Source organism: Myotis myotis, unplaced genomic scaffold, assembly GCF_014108235.1.
Source record: "Myotis myotis isolate mMyoMyo1 unplaced genomic scaffold, mMyoMyo1.p scaffold_m19_p_4, whole genome shotgun sequence".
Lineage (NCBI taxonomy): Eukaryota > Metazoa > Chordata > Mammalia > Chiroptera > Vespertilionidae > Myotis > Myotis myotis.
The window spans coordinates 21,231,961-21,242,079 of record NW_023416346.1 but is presented as its reverse complement, the minus strand read 5'-3'; the positions used below and the strand labels follow the sequence as shown (position 1 = coordinate 21,242,079).

The 10,119-nt window shown below is 38.6% G+C and overlaps 1 long non-coding RNA gene across 1 annotated transcript; it reads right to left on the bottom strand.

Moving 5' to 3' along the window:
- Window positions 1–391: 391 nt before the first annotated feature.
- Window positions 392–6,724, bottom strand: LOC118653712. Its single transcript, XR_004966873.1, has 3 exons — window positions 6,681–6,724; window positions 2,427–2,489; window positions 392–709 (listed from the first exon to the last, which is right to left on the bottom strand). It is a non-coding gene; the product is annotated as an uncharacterized LOC118653712 (long non-coding RNA).
- Between the last annotated feature and the right edge of the window lie 3,395 nt (window positions 6,725–10,119).

Genomic DNA, 10,119 nt, shown 5'->3' with positions numbered 1-10,119 from the left:
TGCTATAATTTTGATTGATATTGCCTTAACTCTATAGATCGGTTCTGGGAAAATTGATATTTTAACAATATTGAGTCTTGACACACTACCTGAGATAAAGTAAAATATATATACTTCTAGATTTTTGAAATACATTAGAAAATTTAGTGATAGCTTAGAGAGCATGAAGTCTTCTGACTCTTTCTTTTCGAGTTGACACATTTCTAATATACAATTAGCAATTAATACATTTATATTACAAAAATGTTCAGCTTGAAATAAGCAAATAGTGCTACATTTTTGAAACCATTGGAAACATTTATAAAAATTTGACTACTTTAAAAATAATTATACTTAAACATTCAAATTTTTTTATTTTTGATGAATACCTAACTATAGTTCAATTGCCAAGTCTAAGCTTTTGCCACAATTTTTGTTACTCTTTGCCTCATTTTAAGAAATAACTTCTACAAATATTCCTTAGGTTATAGCATGAAAAATCTAATTAAGATGCAGTAGTAATTTTTGACAGACTGCATTTTTCTTATCTTTTATGGAATTTGAAATGTATCATGCATACACACACATCAGAAATGCACATTATAAGAAAACTCATTTGCTGTGGTGATTACTTTTTCAAAAGGCAGTTTCCGGCAGTTGCAGGCACTCACTCACACTTTTTGCAGCATCCTCACAGCAATTCTGTTCTCATCAAAAATACAAAGCTTGTCTGGAAAGAAATGAAACTGGTTATTCAATAATCCCTCTAGAAAGTATGCATATAAAGCAATGTTTCTCTTAAATTAGGTGCTATTTGTAAAGGCAAGTTTTTCCTCCCATATATTTTTGATATTTGCCTTAAAAACCAATCATGTACCTAAAGTACATATTATTATTTCATGCAACATATTTTAACTGAGTTCTTAGTATGTGGCAGGTACTGAGGACATCATAGTACATGAATCACAAGCAATCTCTGCTTTCATAGCATGTAGCACTTAGTAGGGAGAGTCAAATCCTATATGATAAAGAGCTAATATGCAAATGGTTGTCACACCCTCACACCATCATGCCATAACGGCTCAGACACTCAACACTGGGGAGAGAGGAATGGGGACCAGCCAGGCGCAAATGAGCTTGTGAGAGAGGAATGGGGACCAGCCAGGCTGTGGCCTGGGAGAGGGACAAGCCACCCGCCCTGCGGTCCTGGGTGCCAGCAGCTGAACCTGTGGCTGTAGCCTGGGTGAAACTGCCCACCCATGGTCCACCGTGGCTGTGGCCAGCCCAGGTAAAGCTGGCCTGGGTCCTGGGTGCCTGTAGCCAGCCAGAGAGAGGGAAGTCTGAGTCCCGGGTGCCTGCGACTGGCCAGAGGAAGGAATCCTGGGCCCCAGGTGCAGGGTGAGGCAGAGGCAGTTAGGGGCGATCAGGCAGGTAGGCAGGTGAGTGATTAGGAGCCAGAGGTCCCAGATTGTGAGAGGCACTTGGACATCCCCTGAGGGGTCCCAGATTGGAAAGGGTGCAGGCTTTGCTGAGGGAACCCTCCTCCCCCCGCACCCCTCATGTACGAATTTTGTGCACTGGGCCTCTAGTTGATAAGTAAAAGACAAGTCTACGTCATAAGTGACTTGATGGGAAGACTGGAAACCAGTGAAGCACAGAGAAGAGAGAAAAAAATTGCAAATTTAGGGAATCCAGGAGCTTTCTTTTAAAGATGACAGCTGATCTGATATCTGAAAGATGAGAAGGTGTTAAAAGTCAAAGAATAATAGAGACAGACATAATGAAGAGAATGTCCAATATCCCAGAAGTGAAGAACACCAACATGCTTGGGGAAATGCAAATATCATCATTGAAAAATGATGTGGTTCAGCATCAACCTATGAACCAGGAGGTCATGGTCCAATTCCCAGTCTGGGCTCAATCCCTGGTGGTGGTGGTGGTGGTGGTGGTGGTGGGTGCTGGAGGAAGCCAATCAGTGATTCTCTCTCATCATTGATGTTTCTATCTCTCTTTCCCTCTCCTTTCCTCTCTGAAAATCAATAAAAATATATTTTTTAAAAAGAAAAATGATGCAGCATGAAGCTGGAAAATGTCATACTCCAAATCATGAATGACTGTTTAAGCCACATGAAGAAGTTTGGGGTTTTTATAAAGGAAATGGGGAATATAATATGATTTTTCAGAAGGGTAGTGGCTTGTTGAGACACATTTTAGATAGATCATGTTGAAAGCTTTTTGGGAATGGGTTATAATGAAACATGAATGGCATCAGGTCTTTTAAGGGCTGGATATAAATGAGGGTTAAATAGAAAAAAAAGTGCATTAGTAGTGGACAATATGAGATATATTCAAGATGCATTCAGTTAAAAGAATATACATTACATGTATATATGTATGTGTGTATGTATGCATGTATGTATTGGATGCTAGAAGTGAGGAGAGAGTACCTATAATGACTTCCAGGTTTTTTACACAGCTTGCTTGATACATAGTCTTCCCATTCACCAATTCTGACAACACACAAGTAGAACCAATGTTATGATAAAGAGATGATAAGCTTGATTTTAGCCACTTTGAGTTTAAAGCATGCATAAGACATTCAACTGGAGATATGCCATGGTTTTTGAGGAATCCTGAGTTTCAGACAGGGAGATAAACTACACACAAATGTTTGAGAGGAATCATAATTTCTTTGGTAACCAAAGCCACTGGAAGGTGAGATATCATTTATGGAGTGTACAGAATGAGAATAGACAGAAAATGGTTCAGAATTGAGCCCTATAGCAACTCTAACACTTAAGGGATATATAAAAGAAGAAGATAAATTCATTTTAACAGAAATAAAGATACCACTCTGGCCATTGTGCTTAGTGGTTAGATCATCAGCCTGCACATTGAAGGGTCAAGAGTTCTATTCAGGTAAAGGGCACATACCTGGGTTGCAGACTCCACACTCCTGGCCGGAGCACAAGTGGGAGGCAACCAATGGATATGTCTCTTCTCTCTCTCTCTCTCTCTCTCTCTCTCTCTCTCTCTCTCTCTTCCTTCTTCCCTTCCACTCTTTCTAAAAGTCAATGGAAAAAATATCCTCAGGTAAGGATTCACTCAAAAAAAGCTTTATTTCCTGCCTCAGTCTCATTCTTTTTCCTTCCTTCCTTCCTTCCTTCCTCCCTCCCTCCCTCCCTCCCTCCCTCCCTTCCTTCCTTCCTTCCTTCCTTCCTTCCTTCCTTCCTTCCTTCCTTCCTTCCTTCCTTCCCATAGACGGCCAATATCATGATTTGTCCATGTACAGTAGTCTTTTATTGCATGTGTAATTTTTTATTAGTTTCTCAATTTACAGAAATGGTATCAAACAATTTATCTTTCTGAAATTTTTATTCTTGCACATCATTGTTTTTATCATTTATTTTTGTTAATACAGATAGACCTAGTGCATTCATTTTAATTGTACAAATATGTGACAACTTAATTATCCATTGTCCTATCAATGGTTTTTAGTCTTTCACTAACACCAACAAAACTGCAATAAATACATTTGTACCATTGCCTTCCTCTTCTTTTGCCTATAAGCAAGAATGGTTGCACTGAGGTACATAATTAGAAGTGGAGTTCCTAGTGGGTGGGAAATTTATTTTTTGTTTGTTTGATTGATCTGTTCATTTATTTTGTGTGTTTTTAGATTTCACGTATAAGTGAAATCATATGGTATTTGTCTTTAAATGTACTAGCTACTATTTTTTCTCCAAATGGTCATTACAAATTTATAGTCCCAGCAACATCATTTGACAGTTATCAGTTTCTAACACCTTTCAAAAATTGAAGTTCACTTTTAATGTTAGCTAATCAAATGAGCATGAAAGTTTCTTAGTTTTATTTTTTACTTCATGCCGGGGTCCAACCCCAGCGGGTCCAGGGGTCCCCAAAGGTGTGGACGGAGTCGGCGAAGAAGGAAGGACACAGAGACAGCGTTCAGTTGATCAGCAGCCTAGCCAGGATCTCTAGCCAGGATCTCCAGCCAAGTTCTGGTCTGGATCTCCAGCGAAGTTCTGCTTCAGATCTCCAGCCAGGTTCTGTGTCCATGTTGTCTTGCTAGGTTCTCCAGCCAGGTTCTCCAGGTTCTCCAGCCAGGTTCTGTAGCCAAGTTCCCTCGCTAGGTTCTCCAGCCAGGTTCTGTCCAGGTTCTCCAGCCAGGTTCAGTTACCAGGTTCTAGTCAGGTTCTCTTGCCAATTTCTGTAGTCAGGTTCAGTCCAGGATCTTTTGCCATGTTCTCTCGCTAGGTTCTGTCTCTAGGTTCTGAGGCCAGTTTCTGTCCAGGAACTTTTGCCATGTTCTCTCCAGCGAAGTTCTTCTGTCTCTAGAGAACGTTCTGTGTAGGTTCTGTGCCTAGGTTCCGTCTCTCTCCGTTCTGTCTTCTTACATCTGTATCTATACCAGTTGATTCCAATCCTATCAATCTCTATTTCAAAGGTTAGGGCGTTTCTTATCTCCATTCCAGGGAGTAAAGATTATGTAGCTTAAGTATGATTGTTCGTAGTTAAAGTGATTAATTACCCACCTGGCACTTAGTTAAGAGGTTTTATTCCCTCCCTAACTTCAGGGGAAAATCCTTACCTGGGGAAACAACCTTTCTCAGAGACCTTGGTTAAAACACATAGTGCCAAGAAGGTGAGCAAACATATTAAGAACAGTATGCCATATATGCCAGGTCCCTTGAAACAGCAAGGATGGACCGGCTCCTGGCAACTTCACATAAAAAATTGATAATTTTATATACTCAATGATTTTTATTTTCTATTTCAAATATTATAATTTATGTTGCTTGTTTTTTATTCATATTTGTTCTTTAAATACTAATCATTTTGTTATATATATTGCAAATAACGTCTCTCAGTGTGTGGTCATCTTTAACCTTTTTATGGTATGTTTTGGGGAGTGATCTTGTTAGAAGAACATATTTATTATTTCAAATATACAAATAAATATATGTTCTACATTTTAATTTATTTTTTAAATTGTATTTTCTTATATGGTTTTTTAAAAATATTTTTTTATTGATTTCAGAGAGGAAGGGAAAGTGAGAGAAAGATAGAAACATCAATGATGAGAGACAATCATCGATCGGCTGGTCGAGCCTGCAACCTAGGCATGTGCCCTTGACCAGAATCTAACCCGGGCCCTTCAGTCTGCAGGCCAATGCTCTATCCCCTGAGCCAAACCAGCTAGGGCTCTTATATGTTTTTTAATCTCTCTAGAAATTATTCTTTGCATGAGGGATGATGATTTTTTTTTTCCCCAGTGTGGAAAATCAGGTGTTTTCCACCAGTTCACAAATGTGTCGGGTTCTGATCCTGGGCTTTCTGTTCTGTTCTATTTATATGTTTTGTCTATACTTATATTGGTTTCACACTGTCTTAATTGTTGTAATTATATAATAATTCTGTATATATGCTGTGAGAAATCTCTCATCTTTGTTACTCTCCCACCTTATAAATGTCTTTGATGCCCTTTATATTATGAGTTATGTCGCTTTCTCAAGGACTGCAAAGTGGTTTGTCCCTAAAACACACAAGATATTGCCAAGGCCTTTAATAGATAAGTTAAACTAAACTAATCTCTTTGATAGATAAAACATAACATTATAATACAGCATCAAAGGTATATCTGGCTCAGAACCACAAACCTTGCTCACATAATGTTAATAAAGATAGCCAATCTCAAGGAGAAGCTTACTATAATCCTGTTTGATACTATTTCCCTATTTTACAGATTATTTTGAATCAATTCAAGTCATCTGTAGTCAGTGGTGGAATTGCTTATCTGCTACCTTTTAAAGCTTCTAAAGTTATTGAACATATATTACTCTATTTGTAAAATCCCAACAGATGGTTCACTGCTTAGCTGCTGGAATTTCAGTGTTGTTATTCTGAAAGCCTTTGTGCCCACTTTTTGAAAACCTCACTGTTTCATCTTTACTTTCCTGGGGCCAATCACTTATCTACAAAGCATCCTATTTGTCACTGAAAAGTAGAATTATAAAACTACTGTGTGTAGTTCAGCATAATGGAATAGGTGCAGAGCCTCTCAAAAACACTACTTTCAAGAAGTGAGACTATTACATTTTGGTGGAGACAAAGAAATTTGTTGCATTTTAGGCAGACCTGGTAGAATCTACAATATTGATCAAATGTCATTGGTGGATGCATACAAATGTAACATACTACTCACTACATCTCTTTCCTTTGCAGTAGTTCCGACCAAAAGCATTTGGAACATACTCTGTATTTTCTATTTTCTGTATTTTACTTGAAAATATAGCCTGAATAATTTGTAAAATTTGTCTAATTTATTTTGAGTTCTAAGAGATCAACATATAAATATCTCACCATAAAATACTATGTTTCAAGATCCATCAGTTTGTTAATGCATCTGAGAAATAGTATTCTAACAAAATGATGACAGCAATGGTTTTAAGAAAAGCAATAGGGTGAGAACAGGGAGAGAGTGGAAGAGGATGTCAGATCTTTTAAGAAATATAAACAATAAATCACTTCAGAATTCTGGACCCAACTCTCAGAGTCCTGTATCCATATGGAGATAGAATAACCATCTGTTTCAAACTTCTGGATGGTCCTCTCTTTACCTGAAAGAATGGGCTCAAGAGCAATACAGGCATAAAGCAAATAACATAAAACATACCTACCAAAAAAGATGTAGTTTGTGGAGAGGAGCAGGGTGTATAATATACTATATAAAAGAAAAATTTACTGTAAGACGCCTTTAAATAAATCCTCTAGTCAAACAGTGCTTCTAGAAAAGGGGTACATGACTCACCTGATTTGTAGGGGTCTGAGGGGAATTAGTAAAGATGAAGATTACTAAGTCCCTCCCCAGACTAGCTCCCCAGGTCATTTTGATTCATATTTAAATTTTAGAATCACATTTAAATTAGAGAACTGAATTTAAATAAACTAATATTGCAAGAAAAAAAATGGTTTACAGAGATACTTCATGGAGCCTTTTTTTTTTTTCCCAAAAGGAGACCATCTGTGCAATTTTGAGAGAAACCTGGACTTCAATGTGGAATAAATTGTACCCATCAGAAAGAAAGGGTCAGCCTTGATTCTTGCCCTGCCCATATCCCTCCAAAGTATACAATTAGATCTGTTTGTATAATTGATATTCCCTATAAAGGTAGCTTTAGGAATTTTTTTTAAAGATTTATCTTGTGATCCTGTTAGATCTACTAGAGTTATAATAATCCCATAAATCGTACTAAGAATTATTGTCAACCCAGCCCCAAATAAAGGACTGTTAGCAGGGAAATGCAACATATGCACATAACCTCTGAAATCAGAGAGGTCAGGATACAATAAAAACATTGTTGTATTAATCCTGTTTTGTATAAAATGAATCTAGATTTCATTTAATTTTCAACACCCATATATGCTGTTAATATTGTGCTTTTATATTCAAAATAGAATCACAGGCTAAATATAGAGTTATATTATAGCATGCAGCCACTATTTGATTTGGTGTTTGAGCACATGTGTGTGTGCAGGTGGTGGGGAGGTTGGGATGGGAAGTTGTGCTATCTTTATATAGATAGTGAATTATGGATTTCCAGACGCTTGGTGTGTATCATGAATGTTCCAGTAAGCTGTTGGTTTTAGGGAATGGCTGCTAGCTCTCATAGGATTCTTTATATTTTATCTAATTAGAGTATTTGCAAGGTGAGGATGAATTAGATGCAGAGTCCATGTCCTCTCCCAATCATTAGCAACTTGAGTGAGAATAGAGGTGGGTTTACTCTGAAACATATGAAATTTAAGCTTCAGGGCCTCATAGTTGTTCTAGACTCAGTTTGCTCTGGGATTTCTGGCTTTTGTGGAATGTTAAGCATTGGAAGAGGAATTCAAGTTGCTATCAAGGAATATTTCCATGTAAGCATTTCTGGTAAATAGCCTAAAGAGATTTCCAAATTTTTTAAATATATTTTATTGATTTTTTTACAGAGAGGAAGGGAGATGGATAGAGAGTTAGAAACATCAATAAGAGAGAAACATTGACCAGCTGCCTCCTGCACATCCCCTACTGGGGATGTGCCCGCAACCAAGGTACATGCCCTTGACTGGAATCGAACCTAAGACCCTTCAGTCCACAGGCTGAAGCTCTATCCACTGAGCCAAACAGGTCATGGCGGGATTTCCAAATTTTAAGCTTCAGTAATTTTCTTATCCTATATAATAAAGAGGTAATATGCAAATTAACCCTCACACCCTCACAAGATGGCTGCCTATGGCCAGGCTGGCAGGAGAGCTAATGAGGGATGACCGAACAACTGAACAAGCAGGCTGCAACCTGCTGGCAAGTGGCAACCAGGCTGGCAAGGGTGCCATGAGGTGCAACCAGGCCAACAGGGGGGGCAGTTGGGGGTGACCAGGCCAGCAGGGGGCAGTTGGAGGCAACCAGGCTGGCAGGGGGGGCAGTTGGGGGTGACAAGGCTGGCAGAAGGGGCAGTAAGAGGTGACCAGGCTGGTGGGGGGCAGTTAGGAGTGACCAGGCTGGCAGAGGGGGCAGTTAGAGGTGATCAGGCCAGCACGCAGAGGGATTGAGGGGCGATCAGGCCGGCAGAGGGGGGGCAGTTAGGGGCAACCAGGCAGGCAGGCAGGTGAGTGACTAGGGGCCAGCAGTCCAGGATTGTGAGAGGGATGTCTGACTGCCTATTTAGGCCTGATCACCCAAGGGGTCCTAGATTGGAGAGGGTGAAGGCTGGGTTGAAGGGGACCCCCCCCACCCTCATGCATGAATTTTGTGCAGCAGGCCTCTAGTTCTTAATAAATAGCCATGTTCATACTTAATTTTCCATTGTGTTCTTGTTTACCCCCCTAAAAGCATCTACTGATTATATAAAATTCAGACTCCATAAAACCTGCATTTTCCTTTAAAAAACAAGTTGTAGCATAAAGAATTAATTTAAAAGACCAAGGTTTAAATACAAAATCTACCAGTTACAAGCTTTGTGGTTTTGTGCACATATGAAAAGTCTTGAGACCTCAGTTCCTTGTCTTTAAAATGGGAATAATAATGTCACTCAAAGGATTGTCTGGAAGAGTCTATGAAGTATGTGTGTATACAGTGCACAACATGTGTACATTAGGAAGGCCAATGTGGCTGTGATGGTCACAGAATTCCCACAAGGGAAGGTTCTGGTCACATTGTAGCAATTTAATGGGAAGGACATGACCAACACAAGGGAATTATCCACAACTTTACAAATGCATGTCACAAATGACTGGGATCCTGGAGTGCAGAGCCATGTCTGTTATGTTCAATACAGATCCCTAGCACCTAGCATATGGGTAGCACATGCAGTAGGTGTTTAATAAATAATACCAAATGGTTATAAATGGTTATAAGGAGAAGCTTCTATTACATATATTCTGATGTACCGGATACTGATATACAGAGATAAGCTATCAGAGAAACACTTGGACAGATTAGCATCACCGCCATTGGTCAACAGTTATTCATAAAGAATATGTGTTTTTTGAATATGCATTTTACTACACTTCTATGGAAACAATGTAAACATTTAAGTAATTTTTGAAAAAATGTCAGAAATTTTATTCTGGATACCAAAAGCTTAAATAAACAGATATATCAGATCAAACTTAAATGCTTGGTAATTGCTAACATATGCTCTATTAATGTTTTCCATGAAACTAAAACCTTTGGGAAAGCAGGTCTTATCAAATTTTGTTTTTTTACTTATTTTGATCTTTCTTGCTATTCTTTCCCACCTCCTGCTATAACATGTGCTTAATGAATGGCTTTGATTTATTGTTCTCTTAAACCCTTAGTTTGTTAATAGCAATTGACTTTTAGTATCTGAGAAGTAGGAGCAAGAAAGAAACCAACATTGATAAAACATGCACTCTTTGATAGGCACTTTGCAACTACACAGTTGTTAATCTTCAGCAGTCTTGTGAGGTGGTTTTTACAAAAGGTTCCATATTTTCCTGCTATAGGAGGATTGAAGCAAAAATAAGACAAGATGTTTAATTAAAGTGAGAAATTGTCTACTGATATTAGATATGGAGATTGTGTGTGTGTGTGTGTGTGTGTGTGTGTGTGTGAAT